This window comes from Ovis aries, chromosome 2, assembly GCF_016772045.2.
Source record: "Ovis aries strain OAR_USU_Benz2616 breed Rambouillet chromosome 2, ARS-UI_Ramb_v3.0, whole genome shotgun sequence".
Lineage (NCBI taxonomy): Eukaryota > Metazoa > Chordata > Mammalia > Artiodactyla > Bovidae > Ovis > Ovis aries.
The window spans coordinates 62,528,765-62,554,142 of NC_056055.1; the positions used below are offsets into that span (position 1 = coordinate 62,528,765).

The window sequence follows — 25,378 nt, forward strand, 5'->3', positions numbered from 1 at the left end:
AGTGAATAAAATTTACCAGTCCCCTTACCAAAAAACAGCATCTTTTTTCTTTGTATTGTGATAAAATGTACATAACATAAAATTTACCATTTTAATTATTTTAATTGTACTGTTTAGTGGCAGTCAGTATTTTCGCATTGTTATGTAATCATCACCAATATCTATCCATAGAAGTTTTTCATTTTGCCAAGTCTGAACCAGTGCATGTGTGCTAAATCACTTCAGTTGTGTCAAACTCTTTGTGACCCCATGGACTGTAGCTGGCCAGGCTCTTATAACCATGGGATTCTCCAGGCAAGAATATTGGAGTGGGTTGCTATGCCCTTTTCCAGGGAATCTTTTTGACCCTGGGATCAAACCTGCATCTTTTATGTCTCCTGCATTGACAGGGTTTTTTTTTTTTTTTTTTTTTTTTTTTTTTTTTTTACCATTAGTGCCACCTGGGAAACCCCAAGTCATTAAACATTAACTCCCCATTCCCTCTTCTCTAAGTTGGTCCTCACTATTCTACTTTCTGTCTCTATGAATTTGATTGCTCTAGGTACTTTCTGTAAGTGAACTAATACAACGTCCTTTTGTGACTGGCTTATTTCACTTAACAAAATGTCTTTAAGGTTCATCCGTTTCATAGCATGTATCAGAATCTCACTCTTTTTTTAAATTTATGCTGAATATTATTCCTTTGTATGTACAGTTGGCTCTTGAAAAGCGTGAGTTCTAACTATGTGGCTCCACTTAAAAACAGATATTTTTCGGTAAATATAATACCTATATGTTCACTTTATAGATCTTTAAGTATGGGGAAAAGTTTATGTTTGATTAGAGATCACAATATATGACATAAAAAATTAGAATTTGAGTCCTGATTCTATCCAAACTGTTTTGGCTTCCTTCTCTTCAGTTCAGTTCAGTTGCTCAGTCATGTCCAACTCTTTGTGACACCATGGACTGCAGCACGCCAGGCCTCCCTGTCCATCACCTCCCTGTCCATCACCTTCCCTTGGGTGAGTCATTTATCAGTTTGTTTGTTACTGAGGCAGAAATAACAGTATACAAGGGGCAGCACCTCTATCCCCAGTGCAGTTCAAGGGTTAACTATATACATTACCTTTTTAAAATTTCATTTGTCGGTTGATGGACATTTGGATTGTATCCACCTTTTGGCTTTTGTGCATAATCCTCTTAGGAACATAGGTCATCGGTATACAAATATTTGTTTGAGTCCCTGCTTTCAATTCTTTGAATTTATACCTAGAGGAGGAATCACCAGATTATATGGTTCAGTTCAGTTCAGTCGTTCAGTCCAACTATTTGCGACCCCATGAATCACAGCATGCCAGGCCTCCCTGTTCATCACCAACTCCCAGAGCTTACCCAAACTCATGTCCTCCCAGTAGGAGATGCCATCCAACCATCTCATCCTCTGTTGTCCCCTTCTCCTCCCGCCGTCAATATTTCCCAGCATCAGGGTCTTTTCAAATGAGTCAGTTCTTTGCATCAGGTGGCCAGAATATTGGAGTTGCATCTTCAGCATCAGTCCTTCCAATGAATATTCAGGACTGATTTCCTTTAGGATGGACTGGTTGGATCTCCTTGAATCCAAGGGATTCTCAAGAGTCTTCTCCAACACTACAGTTCAAAAGCATCAATTCTTCGGCATTCGGCTTTCTTTATAGTCCAACTCTGACGTCCATACATGACTACTGGAAAAACCATAGTGAAGTCACTAGTGAAGTTGCTCAGTTGTGTCCGACTCTTTGCGACCCCATAGACTGTAGCCTACCAAGCTCCTCTGTCCCTGGGATTTTCCAGGCAATAGTACTGGAGTGGGTTGCCATTTCCTTCTCCAGGGGATCTTCCTGACCCAGGGATCGAACCCAGGTCTCTCGCATTATAGACAGACGCTTTACCATCTGAGCCACCAGGGAAGCCCTAACCTAGACTAAATGAACCTTTCTTGGTAAAGTAATGTCTCTGCTTTTTAATATCCTGTCTAGGTTGGTCATAACTTTTCTTCCAAGGAGCAAGCATCTGTTAATTTCATGGCTATAGTCACCATCTGTGGTGATTTGGGGGCCCAAGAAAAATAAAATTAGTTACTGTTTCAACTGTTTCCCCATATATTTGCCATGAAGTGATGGGACCAGGTCAGGAAACAACAGTTAGAACTGGACATGGAACAACAGACTGGTTCCAAATAGGAAAAGGAGTACATCAAGGCTGTATATTGTCACCCCGCTTATTTAACTTAAATACAGAGTACATCATGGGAAACGCTGGACTGGAAGAAACACAAGCTGGAATCAAGATGGCTGGGAGAAATATCAATAACCTCAGATATGCAGATGACACCACCCTTATGGCAGAAAGTGAAGAGGAGCTAAAAAGCCTCTTGATGAAAGTGAAAGAGGAGAGTGAAAAATTTGGCTTAAAGCTCAACATTCAGAAAACGAACATCATGGCATCCGGTCCCATCACTTCATGGGAAATAGATGGGGAAACAGTGGAAACAGTGTCAGACTTCATTTTGGGGGGGGCTCCCAAATCACTGCAGATGGTGACTGCAGCTATGAAATTAAAAGACGCTTACTCCTTGGAAGAAAAGTTATGACCAACCTATATAGCATATTGAAAAGCAGAGACATCACTTTGCCAACAGAAGTCTGTCTAGTCAAGGCTATGGTTTTTCCAGTAGTCATGTATGGATGTGAGAGCTGGATTGTGAAGAAAGCTGTGTGCCAAAGAGTTGATTCTTTTGAACTGTGGTGTTGGAGAAGACTCTTGAGAGTCCCTTGGACTGCAAGGAGATCCAACCAGTCCATTCTGAAGGAGATCAGACCTGGGATTTCTTTGGAGGGAATGATACTGACGCTGAAACTCCAGTACTTTGGCCACCTCATGCGAAGAGTTGACTCATTGGAAAAGACTCTGATGCTGGGAGGGTTTAGGGGCAGGAGGAGAAGGGGATGACCGAGGATAAGATGGCTGGATGGCATCACTGACTCAATGGACGTGAGTCTGAGTAAACTCCGGGAGTTGATGATGGACAGGGAGGCCTGGCGTGATGCAGTTCATGGGGTCACAAAGAGTCGTACACGATGCGCGACTGAACTGAACTGATGGGACCAGATGCCATGATCTTAGTTTTCTGAATGTTGAGCTTTAAGCCAAGCTTTTCATTCTCCTCTTACACTTTCATCAAGAGGCTCTTTAGTTCTTCTTCTCTTTCTGCCATAAGGGTCGTGTCATCTGCATATCTGAGGTTATTGATAGTTCTCCTGGTAATCTTGATTCCAGCTTGTGCTCATCTGGTCCACCATTTGTCATGATGTACTCTGCATATAAGTCGAATAAGCAGGGTGACAATATACAGCCTTGATGTACTCCTTTCCCGATTTAGAACTAGTTTGTTGTTCCATGTCCATTTCTAACTGTTGCTTCTTGACCTGCATACAGATTTCTCAGGAGGTAGGTCAGGTAGTCTGGTATTCCCATCTCTTTAAGAATTTTCTATAGTGTTTTGTGATCCACATAGTCAAAGACTTTGTCTATCTGTTTTTAATTTTTTTGGGGAACTGCCATACTATTTTCCAGTGGCTGAATCATTTATCTTCTTACCATCGGTTCACAAGAGTTACAATTTCTCCATATCCTCCCAGCACCAGTTACTTTCTGTTTCAAAATAATGACCCCCCTGATGGATGTAAAGTGGTAGCTCACTGTGGTTGTGACTTGCCTTTCCCTTTTGATCAGTGATGTTGAGCATTTTTTCATGTGCTAATTCATCATCTGTATATTTTTGAAGAAATTTTTGGTCAAACTTTGCCCATTAGAAAAAAATGTGTTGTTTGTAGGACTAGCATCTTAACCTTACTGGGACTCTTTAGTCTATTTTAATCATCTCCATCACTTGTATGATATCATATCTCGCTTGCTGCTAATAGCAATGGGGTTATGGAGGAAGGAAATAAGAGACAAATACTGAAATAAAAATATTTCAAAATGTGTTTTTAGAATATTAAATTCACTGGCAAGCAAAAGAGAATTCTGTTTGGGAAAAAATGCCATTTTAGTTACTTAAGAAGTATATATTTAGTAATTTCTATATGTTAGGCATTATTCTAGACACTGGAAAGCGTATTTGAGCATAAACAGAAATGTTTAGGTGAAAACATGATTGGCTATTGGGTAGCAGGAGACAATAGCACACTCTTAAATTATTGTATGTTTATCTTCTATGCAAATGCATAATGTGATATATACACATTGGTGTAAATAATATACCCCAAGGCATTTTTCCCAGTCAAAACTTCAATGAGTATTTATGATCTGTTTTATTTAGACTGCATGAGTGAAGTACTACTTGATTCAAGAGAAAGAAAAAGTATAACATTGTTTTATATAGAAAAAATTCATATGTTTCTCGTGAGAACTTGCCCTTTGAATTTTCTAAATACTTCTATGCTGGTGCATTCAGAGTAAATTAAGATATGTTCAGGAAGGAGTTCATTTCTTCATCTTAAATGTTTGTAAATACTACCAGCATATCAGAGAGAAAATCACAGTTGGGTAAAATAACAGAAAAAAAAAAGTCATGAAAAAGCCACATATGGACAGTTATTTTCATGCATTCATATTTTTCTATATCCATTTCAGTATTTCCACCATGTTTTCTTCCTTGCTAGTGTTCTGTGCCTATAAGGGTATAGATTAGACTGCAACTAGAGAGTTACTTTGCTGATGATGGCAGTTTTTCTCTTGGGAGAAACACACAAAAAAATTTTTTTTAAAAATATTTGTGTCTTTACATTCTGGACTCCGTATGGTATAATCAGTATGGAGGCACAAAACATCTCAATAAGGCAAAGTTAAAAGAAAAACCATCCATGTTGTCTGATTATCTACATGCAATAGATGAATGTCACTCTTGATATTAAATATAATAATGTCTAGAGATTCCAAATACATTAGGCACATAAGACAAATCATGCCTAATTGTCATCTCAGAAAACTGTCCTTCCTCTTTATAATATTTCTTTTCCAGTCTCTTTTTAGGACATTTAGTTTGGTTAATAAGCTTGAGTTTATTCCTAGTTCGTCAAGCTTGAGTTCATTCCTAGTTTCTGAACCCTGTTTATCAAGTTATTTAACTCCTTTCCAACTATCTCCTTATTTTGGCACTGCTGCTACTGCTGCTAACTCACTTCAGTCATGTCCGACTCTGTGTGACCCCATAGACGGCAGCCCACCAGGCTCCCTCATCCCTGGGATTCTCCAGGCAAGAACACTGGAGTGGATTGCCATTTCCTTTTCCAATGCATGAAAGTGGAAAGTGAAAAGTGAAAAGGAAGTCACTCAGTTGTGTCCGACTCTTCACTACCCCATGGGCCGCAGCCTACCAGGCTCCTCTGTCCATGGGATTTTCCAGGCAAGAGTACTGGCGTGGGGTGCCATTAACTGCTTAACTGTGGGGCTGATGTAAAAAGCTAGGTGAATGACTGTGTTTTTTACGTGCTTAATACGTTGATGGAACTTCACATTAAATGAATCATGTTGGTGTATGGTCATATTCATTCTTTAGACAATCAAATACTAAAGGGGCATGTTATTCAGTCAGAGTGTAATTAAGAAAAGTTAGTAAAACACCTTATTGAGTAAGAAAAAGGCCACATCATTGCAACTGCTGCTTCAAAATCAGCTGGTACCAAGCAAAGAGCTTTGCTGCAGGGCATCTCTACCTCAAGTTCTCTTAAGATTTGGTGGGATTTAGTTCTACTCTTCCAAGAATTTCCTCTTCACAAAATTTGCTTTAGTGAGAAGGATAGATGGTGTCGTGTTGAGATAAAGAGGAATTTTGGGAATTGGTAAGCCTATTTTTGAGAGTATGATTGGTCCACTTTAGAAGTTAGTGCTTTTTTAAAGTTAGCAAGCATTTGGTTTCCATGAAGTTCAGAGAGCTTTCCCTCATATGGCACAGCTCTCTTTCATAAGGGAAAACTGTGTTTCTTTCAGTATCTATCATAAGAGCTTCAGAGAAACTTCTGATTTGATCCAGTTACATGTATGTGCTTAATTATTTCTGAAGTCTGGTAAGGTATTCTGATTATTTTTTAGCATGTATCAGAACAGTAGTCAATAAGCAAAAAAAGATGATGAGTGATCTTAAGTAACTACTCGTTCTGTATGTACATCAGATTCAAATCTATTGTGAATTAAAATTTCCAAATTGGTCACCCTGCTCTTAGGTAAGGGGCAATAAAAAAATCACCTTGCAAACTGAATTAACGTGAAATATTCAAATGCTTTACCTTTCTTCTTAACTTTTTCTAGGTTCGCAAATACTTCTATACCTCTCAGTCAATATAGTGACTCATTTAGTTGTTCATTGGTTCATGACAAATAGATGGGGAAACAGTGGGAACAGTGGCTGACTTTATTTTTCTGGGCTCCAAAATCACTTCAGATGGTGATTGCAGCCATGAAATTAAAAGATGCTTGCTTGTTGGAAGGAAAGTTATGACCAACCTAGATAGCATATTCAAAAGCAGAGACATTACTTTGCCAACAAAGGTCCGTCTAGTCAAGGCTATGGTTTTTCCAGTGGTCATGTATGGATGTGAGAATTGTACTATAAAGAAAGCTGAGCACCAAAGAATTGATGCTTTTAAACTGTGGTGTTGGAGAAGACTCTTGAGAGTCTTGGACTGCAAGGAGATCCAACCAATCCATCCTAAAGGAGATCAGTCCTGGGTGTTCATTGGTAGGACTGATGTTGAAGCTGAAACTCCAATACTTTGGCAACCTGATGCGAGGAGCTGACTCGTTGGAAAAGACTCTGATGCTGGGAAAGATTGAGGGCAGGAGGAGAAGGGAACAACAGAGGATGAGATGGCTGGATGGCATCACCGACTCAATGGACATGGGTTTTGTGTGGACTCTGGGAGTTGGTGATGGACAGGGAGGCCTGGCGTGATGCAGTTCATGGGGTTGCAAAGAGTCGGACACAACTGAGTGACTGAACTGAACTGTTACTTCAAAAATATTTAAATACTCAATTTTTACTCTGTAATAGGCACTGCCCTAGAAGTGAACCAGATAAAGTACAGCACCTGACTTCATGGAGCTTAAGTTTATATTACTCTAAATATAACAGAACAAGTTTCTCAGTGCTTTCCTAAAAGCTGGAAGTCATCCACATTTTTTTATACCACTGTGACCCAATTAATCCAAGTTAATAACTTCACCAGACAATAATGACTCTGATTTACAAGGAGATGGTCCCTGATCACAGTGTTTTAATTATCAAGCCACAACTGTGCAGAAAATATATATTTAAAAATGAAGACAAATGGACTTCAATTATAATACAAGCTGCTTTGTTAGTAATTAAGAAAGCATATTGATTAGGATATATAGTTAATGCTGTAATTTTGTTATTTTTTAAATTTGAATATGTTCTTGGTTCTACGTATCATATGGAAACACAAAGTTTTTTTCTCTATTTTTCCCAGTTGAAGGAGCTAATAGTGTACAAGCCACTCTGCGGGAAAGTAAGAGGATTTTTCTTGTCAACATGTATTTCTAAAATAATTTTATAACATTAGGTAGACAGAATGATGACCCTCAAAAATGTCCACATATTATCCATAGTGACTGACTGAATATGTTATTTTGCATGGCAGAAGAGACTTTACAGATGTGATTAAGGTTAAGAACCTCTGGATGGAATATTATCTTGGATTATGTGGATGGGCTCAGTCTAACCATGAGTCCTTAAAAGGGGAGCACCTTTCCCAGCTGTGGTCAGAGAGAATATGAGCCTAGAAGAAGGCACAGAGAGATGTCACGTTGCTGACCATGAAGATGGATGAAAGGGCCATGAGCCAAGGAATGCAGGCAGCTCTAGAAACTAAAGACAAGGAAACAGAGCCTCATGATAAATTATATGCTCTCTCTTCTTCTCCCTATATATGTGTGTGTGTGTGTGTGTGTGTGTGTGTGTGTGTACACTTTCAACACACACATACACACATCCTATTGGTTCTTGTTCACCAAAGAACCTTGATTGATACAGATGGGGTGAAAAATTGTGATGACCATTTCTCTTCTTAATTGCTAGTAATTATTTGGTCTCTTGGTCATGAAAACCTTACTCCTCATGAGCCCACTCAACATCTAGAGCTAGTTAAGGCTTATACCAGTGAGAATTATGATACATTTCCAATGGATAAGTGAATTCTTCAACAAAAAAATATTTCAGAGTCCTTTCACAGTGATGACCATAAACAGTTTATTTCAATGTAGCACTTTCAGAAAGAGGAATAACTTGGTATAGTCAGGCATGAAAATTTTGATCATGACACTCTTTTCCTATTTTAATACCATGTCCAAAAGCACATTTAAAAAGTAAAAGCTTTAATAATGATAATATACAGATCAATTTCACAATTGACAAATAATTTCAAGACAAAATAGCAGTATAATAAATGAGCATTTTGAAATGTCAAGTATGGTTTAATTAGTAACCCTGCTTTCACATATCTTATATTTCCCAATATTTTTATATTAATTATAATTTGCAGTAGATAAAACAGATATTTCTAGTAATTATAAATTGAAGAGAATAAGGTCAGCAAGGTTTAAAGGTTGACCAAGTGTATGACTTCCCGGGTGGCTCAGACGATAAAGCATCTGCCTACAAGCTGGGAGACCCGGATTCGATCCCTGGGTCGGGAAGATCCCCTGGAGAAGGAAATGGCAACTCACTCCAGTACTCTTGCCTAGAAATCCCATGGATGGAGAAGCCTGGTAGGCTACAGTCCATGGGGTCACAAAGAGTTGGACACAGCTGAGCAACTTCACTTTCTTTTTCTTTCTAAGTGTATGCAACTACTAAGGGGCATGGCTGGGTTTGGAAACAAGAGCTTTCTGATTTCTAATTCAGCGTTCTTTTTTTTTATATTACTGTGATGCTCTTTGTGATTCAATGATAGATATTTCAAGAGTAGCACTCTACAATCCAAGGAAGGATAGTGGAATAACAAATGAGCGTTTTCCTGTTAGGTCTCCAGTTTACAAACATAATTCTACCTCAGAGCACTATGGTAATGAATTGGCCCATGAGATACTTTTCATTAGATATCTACCAAGCATAAGCGCTAACTAACCCTCTGTGAAGAGTAAATCCTCTTAGAAGATGAGATATGTTGTCCTCACACATCCATGAAAGAATAAAGAAGCCCTTTTGTATTATATCAATGATTTTGAAAATACATCAGAACTATACATCATGTGAAGCCTGCCTCCAAAGCAGCTCAGCAGTGGGGTTCATGACATTAATACTCCATTTGTTTCCAAGTGCAGAACAGCTAACAATGCGTTAGGATGGTGTTACATATGTACACAAGCCGGTGGCAGCAAACCAGCAGCAAACCACATCTGCTGCTAAGTCGCTTCAGTTGTGTCCGACTCTGTGCAACCCCATAGACGACAGTCCGCCAGGCTCCCTGTCCCTGGGATTCTCCAGGCAAGAACACTGGCGTGGGTTGCCATTTCCTTCTCCAACGCATGAAACTGAAAAGTGGAATTGAAGTCGCTCAGTCATGTCCGACTCTTAGTGGACCATGGACTGAAGCCCACCAGGCTCCCCAGTCCCTGGGATCCTCCAGGCAAGAACACTGGCGTGGGTTGCCATTTCCTTCTCCAGTGCATGAAAGTGAAAAGTGGAAGTGAAGTCGCTCAGTCGTGTCTGACTCTTAGCGACTCCATGGACTGCAGCCCACCAGGCTCCTCCGTCCATGCGATTTTCCAGGCAAGAGTACTGAAGTGGGGTGCCATTGCCTTCTCCGAAACCACATCTAATCCAGCCTAATTTTAGATCTCTGAAGTCTTATCCATGGCCTTCTAGAAAGTGTCCCCAAATCAGGATGCAGTGTGAGGAGAGAAAACAACAGTGTATGATAGTGTTTTAGCTTCCTAAAAATTGGAAACCACAGCTGTGAGTTTATGAGCTGAGATGGATTCACTATGGAATAGCATTCTAGACAATTTACATTTTTCTTATCTCTTCCCATTTTAAATTGTTTTGCCCTTGGAGAATACATAATTCTATGGCAGAAACTTTACTGATCTGTTCCACAACCAAAGGAGGAACCATGTATTTTCTTTGTTATTAAGGAAATGTTCAGTTCAGTTCAGTTCAGTTCAGTCGCTCAGTGGTGTCCGACTCTTTGTGACCCCATGAATCACAGCACGCCAGGCCTCCCTGTCCATCACCATCTCCTGGATTTCACTCAGACTCACCTCCATCAGGTCAGTGATGCCATCCAGCCATCTCATCCTCTGTCATCCCCTCTTCCTCCTGCCCCCAATCCCTCCCAGCATCAGAGTCTTTTCCAATGAGTCAACTCTTCGCATGAGGTGGCCAAAGTACTGGAGTTTCAGCTTCAGCATCATTCCTTCCAAAGAAATCCCAGGGCTTATCTCCTTTAGAATGGACTGGTTAGATCTCCTTGCAGTCCAAGGGACCCTCAAGAGTCTTCTCCAACACCACAGTTCAAAAGCATCAATTCTTCAGCACTCAGCTTTCTTTATAGTCCAACTCTCACATCCATACATGACCACTGGAAAAACCATAGCCATGACTAGATGGACCTTAGTTGGCAAAGTAATGTCTCTGCTTTTGAATATGCTATCTAGGTTGGTCATAACTTTCCTTCCAAGGAATAAACGTCTTTTAATTTCATGGCTGCAGTCACCATCTGCAGTGATTTTGGAAATGTTAGGTCATGCCAAACTACTTTAGTTTCATTTCTTTAGGTTTTCTAACTGGGTTCCCTTAAACCAGGGATCTACATTATATACTTACGTTGTCATATATATTTTGAAATTGCAAACAACGCTGTTAATATTTCAAATAGCTAGTTTAGTAGTACAGGAATTTATGCTGACATTAAAAGCCATCCTGAATTGCTGCTAGGGATATTTTAAGAATCTCTCTGTTACTAATGTGACAAATGATGACTTTAATGGCATCATAAACCAGAAATATGAAAGCATTAATAAAAAAACTGCTTCATAAAAGAGTTATCAAGTAACTATCAGTTAAGCTGTTTAGACGTGATGAAAGTTCAATCTAAACACACTGGACCACTTCAGATACACTGAACTAGCAATATTATAAAATGTGGAGGTAATGAATATTATTGCTTCAGAAATTGTCTTTGCTAATCTTACTCTGAATAAATTGTGTTGGTTAGGGAAATCCTTATGCCTTATGAGACCAATTCACATTTAAAAGCCATTTTATTATTATGAAGCATTTGTTCAATCCTTTGCACAGACATATAGTTCACATGCAGAAACTACATCACTTACTTTGGCTTAAATATTGAAATAGTGCACTTATATTCTCTTATATTTTAAAGATATGGTGCTCTGCACTAAAGGGTATCATTCCATTAATTATTCAAGCTCTATGTGGTAGTTAAACATTTATGTTCCATACACATTTTATCTTCTACCCTTTTTTTCCCTTATAATTAATGGGTCCGTAAGACATTTGGCATGATATGAGCTGATATTTTCAGTCCTGGTAGAATATATTTTATTACAGTAGCCTTCATCTTTGCAGAAATATAGCAACAGATCCGTGTGAATGAACAAGTGAAAATGAAGTGTCTTTAGAAATCCCATGATATTTATGCATGGTTTTACTTAAGAGAAGGATTGCCATTGTCCTCTCAAAAGCTGCTTGCTTGCACATAGGTGTCAAGAAAATAGACTGAGACATTCATGTGATCACAAGGGTAATCAGATATTCTGAATCTTTAAATTATTAAATTATATTACTACATTATTGACTCTTGTAAAAATATCACTTTGAACATATAATTCTAAATAGGTTTATTCTATGAGTGAATTTAATTCAAATAACCATTATATCTACTACTGTGGGCAAGAAGTTCATGGAGAAAATGGAGTAGCCCTCATAGTCAACAAAAGAGTCCATAATGTCATACTTGGGTCCAATCTCAAAAATGCAGAATGATCTGTTTGTTTCCAATGCAGACTATTCAACATCACAATAATCCAAGTCTATGCTGCAACCACTGATGCCACAAAAGCTGAAGTTAACCAGTTCTATGAAGACCTACAAGGCTTTCCAGAATTAACAACAAAAAAAGATGTCTTTTTCATCATAAGGGATTGGAATGCAAATATAGGAAGTCAAGAGATACCTTGAGTAACAGACAAGTTTGGCGTTGGAGTACAAAATGAAACAGGGCAAAGCAAACAAAGTTTTGTCAAGAGAACATGCTGGGCACAGAAAATACCCTTTTCCAACAATCTAAGAGATGACTCTATGTATGGCCATCACCAGATCAATACTGAAATCAGATTGATTACATTCTTTGCAGCCAAAAATGGAAAAGTTCTATACAGTTAGGAAAAACAATACCTGGAGCTGACTGGCTCAGATTGTGAGTCATTATTGCAAAATTCAGACTTATATCAAAGAAATTAAGGAAAACCACTTGGCCATTCAGGTATGACCTAAACCAAATCCCTTATGATTATACAGTGGAGGTGATGAATAGATTCAAGGGATTAGATCTGGTAAACAAAGTGCCTGAAGAACTATGGACAGAGGTTCATAACATTGTACAGAGGGAGTGACCAAAACCATCCCAAAGAAAAAGAAATGCATGAAGACAAAGTAGTTGTCTGAGGAAGCTTTACACAAAAAGCAAGGGAGAAAGAAAAAGATATTCCCAACTGAATACAGAGCTCCAGAGAATAGCGGGGAGAGATAAGACCTTCTTCAGTGAACGATGCAAAGAAGTAGAGGAAAACAATAGAATTGGGAAGACTAGAGATCTCTTCAAGAAAATTGGAGATATCAGGGAACATTTCATGCAAGGATGGGCATGATAAAGAATAGAAATGGTAAGGACCTAATAGAGGTAGAAGAGATTAAGAAGAGGTGGGAAGAATATACAGAATAATTATACAGAAGGATCTTTATTACCTGGATAACCATGATGGGGTGGTCACTTACCTGGAGCCAGGCATCCTAGAGTGTGAAGTCCTATGGGCTTTAGGAAACATCACTATAAACAAAGCTAGCGACGCGGGTGGAATTCCAGCTGAGCTATTTCAAGTCCTAAAAGGTGATGCTATTAAAGTGCTGCACTCAATATGTCAGCAAATTTGGAAAGCTCAGCAGTGACTGCAGGATTGGAAAAATAATAGTTTTCATTCCAATCCTAAATAAAAACAGTGTCAAAGAATGTTCCATCTACCATACAAATGAACTCATTTCTCACGCTAGTAAGTTTATTCTCAGAATCCTTTAAGTTAGGCTTCAGCAGTACATGAACCAATAACTTCCAGATGTACAAACTGGGTTTTGATAAGGCAGAGGGACCACAGGTCAAATTGCCGACATTTGTCAGATCATAGAGAAAGCAAAAGGGTTCCAGAAAAATTGTCTGCTCTGCTTCATTAGCTATGCTAAAGCCTTTTAACTGTGTGGATCACAACAAACTGTAGAATATTCTTAAAGAGAAGGATATACAGGACCACCTTACATCTCCTGAGATATCTGTTTTCAGGTCAAGAAGCAACAGAAAGAATCTTAGATGGAACAATGGACTAGACCCAAATTGGGCAAGGAGTATGTTGAGGCTGTATATTGTCACCCTGTTTATTTAACTTATATGCAGAGTACATCATGTTAGAAGTGAGGCTGGATGAATCATAAACTTGAAACAAGATTGCTGGGAGAAAAATCAACAACCTGAGATAGACAGATGATACCACTCTAATGGCAGAACATGAAAAGGAACTAAAGAGCCTCTTGATGAAGGTGAAAGAGGAGAATGAAAAAGCTGACTTAAAACTCAACATTCAAAAAATGAAGATCATGACATCTGGTCCTATTACTTCATGGCAAATAGATGAGGAAAAAGTGGAAGCAGTGACAGAATTTATTTTCTTGGACTCCTAAGATCTCCTCTGATGGTTACTACAGGCATGAAATTAAAAGACACTTGCTTTTTGGAGGGAAAGCTATTACAAAGCTAGACAATGTATTAAAATATAGAGACATCACTTTGTTGACAAATTTCCATATAGTCAAAGCTATGGTCTTTCCAGTAGTCACGTATGGATATGAGAGTTGGACTATAAGAAAGCTGAGTGCCAAAGAATTGATACTTTTAAATTGTGGCACTGGAGAAGGCTCTTAAGAGGCCCTTGGACTGCAAGATCAAACCAGTCATTCCTAAAGGAAATCAACCCTGAATATTCACTGGGAGGACTGCTTGATGCTGAAGCAGAAACTCCAATACTTTGGCCACCTCATGTGAAGTGCTGACTCATTGGAAAAAGACCCTGATTCTGGGAAAGATTTTGGGTAAAAGGAGAAGAGCAGGGCAGAGGATCAGATGGTTAGAAGGCATCACCATCATTCACTGGACAAGGGATGTTTTTAAAGTGAAGGAGAAGGAAGCCTGGCATGCTGCAATCCATGGAGTTGCAAAGAGTTGGACACCACTTAGCTACTGAACAACAATAACATTTTCACATCTATATTCTTGAAGAGACAAAACCCAAGAGAAATAGTGTAAGGAATGAATTATATGTAATGCAGTGGGCATACAAAGATTGTGATAAAGACAGACAACTTTTACATGGTCCTAATGGTATGCAACCAGAAGCAGGCAGTAAGGTTGTAGCAATGATTGCGTCTTCTCTAGCAGCAGTTATCAAACTTGATCATGCATCAAAATCACCTGGTGTGCTTACTAAAACACACATTTCTGGACCTACTCTCAGAGTTTCTGATTCAGGAGATCTGGGGTGGATCTTAAGTGTTTGCATTTTCCAGTTCCCAGATGATGCTGATGCTGTTAGTCTGGGTATCACACTGATATCATCTCTTTATAGGCTGGATGAAGTACAAACTGGAATCAAGATTGCCAGGAGAAATATCAATAGCCTCAGATATGCAGAGGACACCACTCTTATGGCAGAGAGCTAAGAGGAACTGAAGAGCCTCTTGATGAAAGTGAAAGAGAGTGAAAAAGTTGGCTTAAAACTCAACATTCAGAAAACTAAGATCACGGCATCTGGTTCCATTACATCATGGCAAATATATAGGGAAACAATGGAAACAGTGACAGACTTTATTTTTTGGGGCTCCAAAATCACTGCAGATAGTGACTGCAGCCATGAAATTAAAAGGCACTTGCTCCTTGGAAGATAAGCTGTGACCAACCTGGACAGCATATTAAAAAGCAGAGACATTACTTTGCCAACAAAGGTCCATCTAGTCAAGGCTATGGTTTTTCCAGTGATCACGTATGGACGTGAGAGTTGGACTGTACAGAAAACTGAGCGCCTAAGAATTGATGCTTTTGAACTGTGGTGTTGGAGAAGACTCTTGAGAGTCCCTTGGACTGCAAGGAGATCCAACCAGTCCATCCTAAAGGAAATAAGTCCTGAATATTCATTGGAAAGACTGATGCTGATGCTGAAACTCCAACACTTTGGCCACCTGATATGAAGAACTGACTCATTAGAAAATACCCTGATACCGAGAAAGATTGAAGGCAGGAGAAGGGGACTATGGAGGACGAGATGGTTGGATGACATCACTGACTCAATGGACATGAGTTTGAGCAAGCCATGGAAGTTGGTGATGGACAGGGAAGCCTGGCATGCCGAAATCCATGGTACATGACTGAGTGACTGTACAGAACTGAACTGATAGGTTCTATATGAATATATTGTCAGAATTATGTCAATTTTATTTTCTGCTAATGATTTCAATAGAGTATAGGAAAGTTGGTAACTAATTATTAATAGTTACTAAACTTGAAGTCCAGAGGCTAATTTGATGCCCATGAACAACTGTAAGCCACATATAAATAATCGTTGGTGAGCAGCCTTTGTTTTCTTCTTAGCCTACCATAAAGCAGCACTCAGTACTCCATTGTATCCTCAGAAAAGCAGCTCAACTCTGCCATAATTAAACCACATTGATTTTTATAAAATAATATTTGTCATACTTTCTGATTACAAAGTTAGTGCATGTTCACTGAAGCAAATTTGAGCAGAGAAGAAATATGAAAATAAATGTAATGTTATTATCAATACCCCTAGATAATCACTGATAATTTGTTGTGGCAATGGATGTAGAATTCTACTGAACATTTAATGGAGTAGTAGAAAAGAAAATTTAACTTGATTAACAACTTCAAACAAAAATTCCTATTTGGCAATAGCCATTGTTCCCAACCCTTGCTTTCCATTTTGCCTGCCAGCTTTTGATTTTCAACTCTTTCATCTCCTCTCTCATAAGGTCTCCAATCCATTTTCCATCCAACCACACTCAAGAAACTTTTTGCCTCTCTGTTTTACCCTTTCTTTTTCTTATGCACCGCAGTTCTCTTCTGTCCTTGACCTTCAAGTCCTGAACTGTCATATTCATGACATCTTCCTGAAAAGGATAATCTCTTTATTATAAGATCAACTGATTTTGAACCTTAATTACGGTTACAAAATGCCTTCTGAGAAGTACCTAGATTAGCACTTGATTGAATACCTGGGGGAAAGTATGCTTACCTCTGGGGCTGAGAATCTTGGGGGTAAAGGTCAGCTTAGAACTCTTTCTACCATAGGTGCATTCTGATTTATCAGGGTTTCTCATTATACTGGAGGTCACTGGACTATACTCAGATAGACGTGTTATTTTAGTTCTCCACTAGAAATATAAATATGTGCCAATGAGCATGAAATAAATGATCTTTATTTTCCTGGGACTTCCCAGTGGTCATGTACAGTTGTGAGAGCTGCACCATAAAGAAGGCAGAGCACCAAAGAATGGATGCCTTTGAACTTTGGTTCTGGAGAAGACTCCTGAAAGTCCCTTGGACAGCAAGATCAAACCAGTCAATCTTAAGGGAGATCAACTCTGAATATTCACTGGAAGGATCAAGTCTGAAGCTGAAGCTCCAGTATTTTGATCATCTGATGCAAACAGATGACTCATTGGAAAAGTCCCTGATGTTGGGAAATATCAAGGGCAGGAGGAGGATGGGCGTCAGAGGATGAAATGGCTGGATGGCATCTCCGAAGCACTGAACATGAACTTGGGCAAACTCCAGGAGATAGTCAGGGACAAGGAGGCCGGATGTGCTGCAGTCCATGGGGGCTGCAGAGTCGGACACAGCGGAGCGACTGAACAACAACAGTTAGGTAGTAATCAAATTACAATTTGGTTTCCCCATGTGAACAAAGTGAATATTTTTGAGGCAGCTGGTGAGTTGAGCCCTGACTTAATTTTTATTTATAACAGATTTATAATTTCATAAACTTTTGTTATGTGCTGAGATATTATATATAAAGTTTTATCTTTGCAATTAACAACTATGACAATGTAGTGTATACTCTCTTAATTAACTTCAAGGAAACTAATCTACTGGATTGATCAATGCTTTCTTATTCTTCTGTGATGTATAGATTGTGGCCTATGACTCACTGAGTTCTTGCATCTTGTATGTGCTTTCTAGGACATCTAATGCATTTAAGTTTATTTGTATGTTTACCAAGAGCCATCCCAGGTGGCACTAGTGGTAAAGAATCTGCCTGCCAGTGCAGAAGATGCAACAGATGCTAGTTCGATTCCTGGGTTGGGAAGAGCACCTGGAGTAGGAAGTGGAAACCCACTCCAGTATTCTTGCCTGGAAAACCCCATGGACAGAGGAGCCTGATGGGCTACATTCTACGGGGTAGCAAAAGAGTTGGACATGACTGAGCTTGCATCCACCACCAAGAGCCATGGTTTATCCTCAATCTTTGTCAGTGATTGTACTTACTGTTTTGCTCATATTATTTAGTTTACTATTTCACAAATGGATCAAATAGAAGTGTAAAGAGAAAGATAGTTGGTCCTTTGAAAATAGGTGACTCTTTGGGAAAGACTTGATAAAGGTACGTTGCTAAAAATGCAGTTTAACTGTGGATGACACAACTATAAAATAGTTGAGAAAACTTACAAATCTAGAAAATTGTTCATTCACATTGCTTTACAAGCAAATACAGTGTTCAAAATATTTAACCAGTGGGACATAAGTAGTAATCACTTAGAATAGCTGTTCTACTTATTATAAAGGATGCTCACAGCTTTTGAATATTCATTCAAGTTCAAAAATATCTGATCCTGGATCCGAAAAGTCATGGAAGGTATATTGTGAGTAGGCCCTTATTTTAAAACAAGAAGGAAAAAACTTTGGTACTACATCAAGGGGGTGGAAATTAGCAATCACATGTACATTTTTTTATGTTTAAAGTTGAAATGTTTACAGTATTTGGATAGATATGAGTCCTTAGTTTAAAACAACTTTTTAATTAAAACACCTGGACTAGCCCTAGTTTTCCTAGTAAGAATGTTCTCTTCTGTGTGGTATTGTTCTAGATTATTCAATTTTACAATAAGGATGGGATATTTTATAAAAAACAAGTATTTCAAGAGAAAAGTGATGTGATAAAAAAAATTGGTCTGTATTTTCAGGCCAATCTCTCTCGTAAGCGCTCAGATTTCTTATGAAGTGGCACAGAAATAAAAGGGTGGTGTTGGACCTCTGTCTCACATGAGTTTAAGGCTTAGCTAACTGAGCTTTGGTAATGAGGATAGAGGAACAGTGTTGCTGCTGATTTCCCTCTCTGCCGTGTCTTTTGTCTTTCTCAGTTTTGCCTAATTCATTTGAAGTTGTTTACTTTGTGCACTGACAGAGGCAGAGACTGATGGCAACAGTTTAAAATTCTCTCTTATCTATTTGAAATTTCTTGTTGGCATTCTTACCTGGTTTCTATTGGTGTATGAAAACAGAAAAGAATCAGATACAAACAGAGCATTAAACAGTGCCTTCTGCCTCCCAGGTTTGTTTAATACTCTCTCCTGCACCCGAGTTAATAATTCACACTCTGCAGAAGCCCAGCACGTCTCTATTAGACTTGATGTCCTTTATTAATGTGACAGCACACATCCAGTACAGAGCCATGGTGTCGGGGATAGTCGGAAGGGCAGGGGCATGTGCTAAAAGTGCCCCTCTAGATAGCTTGCCCATTCAAAACCAGGTCTCAATAAAGCTAAATTCTATTAAATAGTGTTTGTCTTAAACGCGCCTAACTAGAGAATTCCAAACAAAACTGGAGAATTGCAGAGAAATTGTTATGTCTTGAATAAACAGTTCTCCTTTTCCAGAAGGGAATGGAAGCAAATCTCTCTCTCTTTTTTTTTTTTTTTTCTTTCTGCTTATCATCACTCCTTCTCAGCTGGCTATTAACAAAGGAGCTGACTACATATTGTAAAAGGGATAGTATACGAATGGGATTAATCGGCTTGGGGCCTTCCAAGTCAGGCGAGAGGCAATCTGATGTTTTATTTAAATGTTTTTATAAAAAGAGTATAAGAAGAACTTGGAGAGTGTAATGTATTATAGAGTTTGAAGTGGTAAAGTAAGGAGAAAGAAGGCCATATCTAAGAGAAAGCCCAGAGATTTTGTTTTTGGTTTTTTTTTTTTTTTTTAAAATACCTCATTTTGTGTTTCTGATTTTTTATATATTTTATAATAAATCACCTTCAAAGCTTGTCTTGAGAACCGTAAATCTGGAAAAACAGGTAACTCTCAGGAAATATGTTTGAGCTATATTTTTAGATGTGAAAACTGTTACACAAACCAAAATGTTATTTGTGTACAGAGTCAGGTTGGTTATCTGGCTTGTTCGCATACAAAGTTGTCCTCACAAAGGGAAAAATAATGTAGAATTCATGACAAAAGTTGTCAGAATTATTTTTAAGGAGCTGTTAACAAATTATCAGCCCTTATGGTATAACCAGTTTTGCTAAATATTAGCAGAATTTGCTCTAAAAAAATTTGCGCATATCCTACAACCCTAAGAATTGTGGACATAATGGTAATTTGGAAGTAAGATTCACAAGAAAACATAAACTCTTATTAAGGAAAGTAAAAGAAAAAAAGAAGAGAGCATTCTTTGTGAAAACTATATCTTAGCTGAGAGAATAACATGGGGGAACCAAACCAAATTGGATAAAATAAGCTTTGCCTGTGGAAATTAAGAAATCCATTACAGGATTAGGGAATGGGCTTATTAAAAAAGTCTCTAAAATTATTTATTTTTAAGCTGAAGTTTACCTAACATTGAATAAAGGAAAGGATGGAAGAGAATATAGAAAAAATCATTTTTTTGGTTAACAGTGGCTATCAAGCTAATGATTTCAGCAAGAGATCCAATATGGTAATCATAACTGTGTTAAAACATTCCCCTGTTCGCTCCCGTATTCTTTGTGTAATGCAATCTTTGTATTTCAGATACTGATAGTGTGGCATAATCTAGGAATGAGAGGGACATGGCAATTTTCATGTATCTCCTATGCTAGAAAATCATACACAATTAAGAGAACAAACTTACAAGCACAATATTGTAAAGCAACTATACTCCAATAAAAATTAATTAAAAAAGAAAAAAGGAAACAAACTCAATATAAAAACAGCAGTAGACTGTACTTGTAAGCTTCCTTAGAATAGTTAGGAAAGGGTGAGTTAAGATTTGATGTTATATGCCTTTTGGGAAAATTAGTAGCAGCAATTATTATTATTTGTACTATAAATAATGATCTGTTAAGCAACATAATTATCCATGACCTTGGCACTTAACACAAATCATTATTAAATCAACTAAATGTATTTTTTGTTTACCAATCTGCTTAACAGTGAAAAGTAAGTATGTGTTGGTCGCTCAGTCATGCCTGACTCTTTGGGACACCATGGACTGCAGCCCTGTGTCCACGAGATTTTCCGGTGAAAACTTAACAGTGAAGTGATTGTTAATATTTATTTGGTAGCTTACTGTTTGCCAGTCATCTTCTATTGCTATGTATGTATTGTTATAAAATCACCCCCATTTTACAGATGAAGAAAATGAGCCCTTGAAAGATGAAGTAAGTTTCCCAACTAGAGCTTAAGGTTCATTCTAGACTTGTCTAACCAGTGCTTTATTCTAATTTTTGAAGTATATGATAGTTTAAATATTATCATAAATTTGTGACATGTAGAATTACCTAAAATAAGCAGAAATGTGAAACTGTATAATGAATCTTATATTCATTTGTTTAATTCATAAACAGTTTGCAGTTCAAATCATGACTGTATCACTAATTACTGAACTTGGGCAACTTTTTCCTCCAGGAGCATCAGTGTACTCATTTATAATATGGAAAAACATGATGACTTTCTCTATGTGTAATTTTAAGACATGTGAGGAAATGATAGATAAGGGATGAACTATATGCTTGGCATATAATAGGTACTCGGAAACTGATAGTTACTGTCTTTAGTATGTTAAATGGTTGTTTATTATCTACTGTAAGTAAAAGTCATGTTTGGTGTTTTCTCTGTGGGATATAAACAATAACATCCTGGAACTGTCTCATACATACTCTCAGGGGTAACTGTTAAAACTTCAAGAGTGAGTTGGTAAGCCCAGCCATCTTTGAAATCAGTCATGAAGAGAGGATTTATATCATGGAAATTACACGTGATACCATCAGGGCTTTCTTTCTGCAGAGAGCCAGCTGTTAATGTCTGAGCTGAATTTTAAAGGGTAAAATGTTGAGAGTGGAACTGAGGGAGAGGTAGTGTTGGTTATGCCTAGATATCATCCATTTGGACATGAAAACACTGCAGGCATAAATACAAGCAAAACATAGCCCTATGCTTACTTGTGTGTGTGTGTGTGTGTGTGTGTGTGTGTGTGTTAAATTGCTTCAGTAGTGTCTGACTCTTTGTGACCCCATGAACTATAGCTGCCAGGCTCCTCAGTCCATAGGGTTCTCAAGGCAAAAATACTGGAGTGGCTTCCCATGCCCTCCTTCAGAGGATCTTCTTGACCCCGGGATCAAACCCACATCTCTCAGTTCAGTTCAGTCGCTCAGTTGTGTCCGACTCTTTGTGACCCCATGAATCGCAGCACGCCAGGCCTCCCTGTCCATCACCAACTCCCGGAGTTCACTCAGATTCACATCCATCGAGTCAGTGATGCCATCCAGGTCTCCTGCATTAGCAGGCGGGTTCTTTATCATGAGTGCTACCTGAGAAAACCTACTTATATATAGATGATATCTTTATTTCTTTGTTGGTTTAAATTTATCTACTCTCCTTTGCTCAAAACAAACTATGCAATGTCTCCCCAGTACACCCATATTAAAACCAATGTTTTCAATGGCCTACAGGTCCCTCAAAATGCATTCCCTCATCCATCTCTAAGATCTCATGTCCTAAGAATGTGTGCTAAGTTGCTTCAGTCGTGTACAGCTCTGTAGCCTGGCAGGCTTCCCTGTCCATGGGATTCTCCAAGCAAGAATACTGGAGTGGGTTGCAGTGCCCTCCTCCAGGGGATCTTCCTGACCCAGGCATCAAACCTGCATCCCTTAAGTCTCCTGTGCTGGAAGACAGGCTCTTTGCCATTAGTGCCACCTGGGAAGTCCCCTTTCATGTGTTTATTCACTGTCTTATCAGAGACACCTATACACACACACACACACACACACACACACACACACACACAGTGCAGGACAAGAGTTTTGATGGTTTTGACGACTTTTAACCCCAAACCAGAAGATCTGAGATTGCCCAATCCTGTCCTTTAAATAACCTCTCATCAAGGGAGCTATACAGAAAAGTGAGAATGAAAGTACGGAGTATTGTTGAAACTGATTTAAAGCATGTAGATTAACCTCAGACCTCAGCCTCCTTTCTGTAAATCCACATACAAATCCAGGCATTTTACCTTTTGTGGTCAAGCTAGACGGTAGGAGCTTGAAGCATCAACAAGCAGAGAGAGAAGAGAAAGAGAACACTCAAAACTATGTAGTCAGTCTTCAAGATAGCCCTATTGATCCCCGACTCCTAAGATTCATAACCTTGTCTACTTCCTTCCCACGTTGTGCCAAGTTTGGTTTGTGTGACCCATAAATACAGCAGAAGTAATGGTAAGGCACTTTCAGGATTAAGTTATAAAAGATACTGCAGCTTCCGTCTTGGTCACACTGTGTCTTAGATCACTTACTTTGGAGAATCCAGGTGTTATTGAATAGGCCTGTGCAGAGTTACATAATAAGGAACTCAGGCCTCCTGGTAATAGCCACATGAGGGGGCTTGGAAGCGGACACCCCATGGCTTCAGATGACTGAAGTTCTGTCCTGCTTCCTGACTGCAATCTCATGAGGGGCTCTGAGCCATAAACTGTCTCCAAAGCTGCAGCCAGACTCTTGGCTCCCAGAATCTGTATGAGATATAAATATTTTGTTGTTTTCAGCTGTCAAGTTTTGGAGAGATTTGTTACATAGTGATATATATCTAATGAAGGTATCATCTTCATATCAACAACAGGAAGAGGTAGAAAAAAAAAGGACCTGCTTGAGTGGCCCAGTGAATGTTCTGAACTTTACCATTTCTTTCTATTAAGTGAGGGAATATAGACATAGATATTTTCTTCCTTCCTTCCTCTCTCTCTCTCTATATGTATATCAGGTGTGTGTATATAATACATATATAATATGTATTATATATACATATTTTTAAACTCACTTTAGGAACCATGGACTATAATACCTTAGAGGTGAGGGTCATTCCGCCCATCTTTTCCAAAATATGTTGAATAGTTTAGACATAGTTTTGAAAAAATGAGGTCTTTAAATATCTTTTGAATAAATGTGGAATGAATGAAACTGTCAATTTAGTGTTTAGTTAATTTTTTAGTTATACTAAAGACTGAGGGAGATGCCTAAAATTAGAGACTTCTTCTTGACCTGTTATATGTAAAGGACTGCTGCTGCTGCTGCTAAAATCGCTTCAGTCCTGTCCAACTCTGTGTGACCCCATAGATGGCAGCCCACCAAGCTCCTCTGTCCATGGGATTTTCCAGGCAAAAGTACTGGAGTGGGGTGCTATTGCCTTCTCCAAGGCATTAAAGCGAAAAGTGAAAGTGAAGTCGCTCAGTCGTGTTGGACTCTTAGCGACCCCATGGACTGCAGCCTACCAGGCTCCTCCGTCCATGAGATTTTCCAGGCAAGAGTACTGGAGTGGGGTGCCATTGCCTTCTCCAACGTAAAAGGACTACATTCGTGTAAATAAAAAGGCTAGGCAATGAAAGTACACATATCACCACAAAAGTCCACTGGCAGTTACCAAAAGTAGCAGAGGGGAGCATTAAGTACAGATAATAGAAAACGTCAGATAATCTGCCTGGGAGGGTCTTTCCTGCTGGATTTGCAGCTGAGTCTCTAAGTAAAAAAAAAAAAAATCAAACCACTGTGAGAGTCAGAGCACTAGAAAATAGTGTCTAAGAGATATCTAAAGTGATATGGCTGGTTTTGTTTACTTTTGATGGTTTCTCCCCAACGCGCTTTGCATCACTGAGCGAAAGTGGGCAACAGTGAGATTGCGTCTGTGTATGCTTAGTCGCTCAGTCTGTCTGACTCTTTGTGACCCCATGGACTGTAGCTCGTAGGCTCCTCTGTCCATGCGATTCTCCAGGCAAGAAAACTGGAGTGAGCTGCTATTTCCTCCTCCAGGGGATCTTGAGTTTACAGCGCCTGTGTCTTCTGCATTGCAGGCAGATTCTTTACCGCTAGCGCCACCTGGGAAACCCCTACAGTGAGATTGCTGTAAATTAACATATTCCTGACTTAACAGATACCAGACATCTCAATGGAAGAGGGAAAAGAAATTCTCTAGAGAAAATAAAGTGAAGAAAATTAGAATATTGGACTGGAGAATGTTGCAGACAGAAAAAGCAATGAACTTTTTGATTTTGAAATGTCTATCGTCCTCAAGAATGTACCTATAATCTACAATTGATCCCAGTCTCAATAAATTTGATAGCACTCATTTAATGTGCAAAATTTTTACTTCTATCTTATTCCTCATTAGGGATTTAAATGTGAAGAAGGCAGAAAAAGTACAAACATAGAGATGACAGAGAAATACAGGTTAAGTGGGAAAGAGCTACTGAGTTTCTGTTTGATAGACTCCATTCTATTATTTCATTAATACAGTATTGTAAAGTAAAATAAAGTAAAAATTAAAATTAAAAAAATACAAAATTCAAAAAAAAATTAAAAAGAAATTTTCCTTAATTTTATTATTCAGACTTCTTGGAATTAAAATATTATTCCTATGTCTTTCAATCAGTTTAAGTTGTGCCTCAATGTGGAATATGAAGCAACATGAAGACAGAGGAGTTTGCACTCTGAACCAAATTCATCCTCAGATAAGCCACATTCTAG

At 38.6% G+C, this 25,378-nt stretch overlaps 1 long non-coding RNA gene across 1 annotated transcript in view; it reads left to right on the plus strand.

The window, feature by feature from the left end:
• Positions 1 to 17,098: 17,098 nt before the first annotated feature.
• The window catches only part of LOC132659170 (uncharacterized), a 60,700-nt gene continuing 52,420 nt past the window's right edge, over positions 17,099 to 25,378 (plus strand). Inside the window, exon 1 of the long non-coding RNA XR_009599221.1 lies at positions 17,099 to 17,328. This is a non-coding gene — a long non-coding RNA (uncharacterized LOC132659170). The remainder of the gene's footprint in view (positions 17,329 to 25,378) is intronic.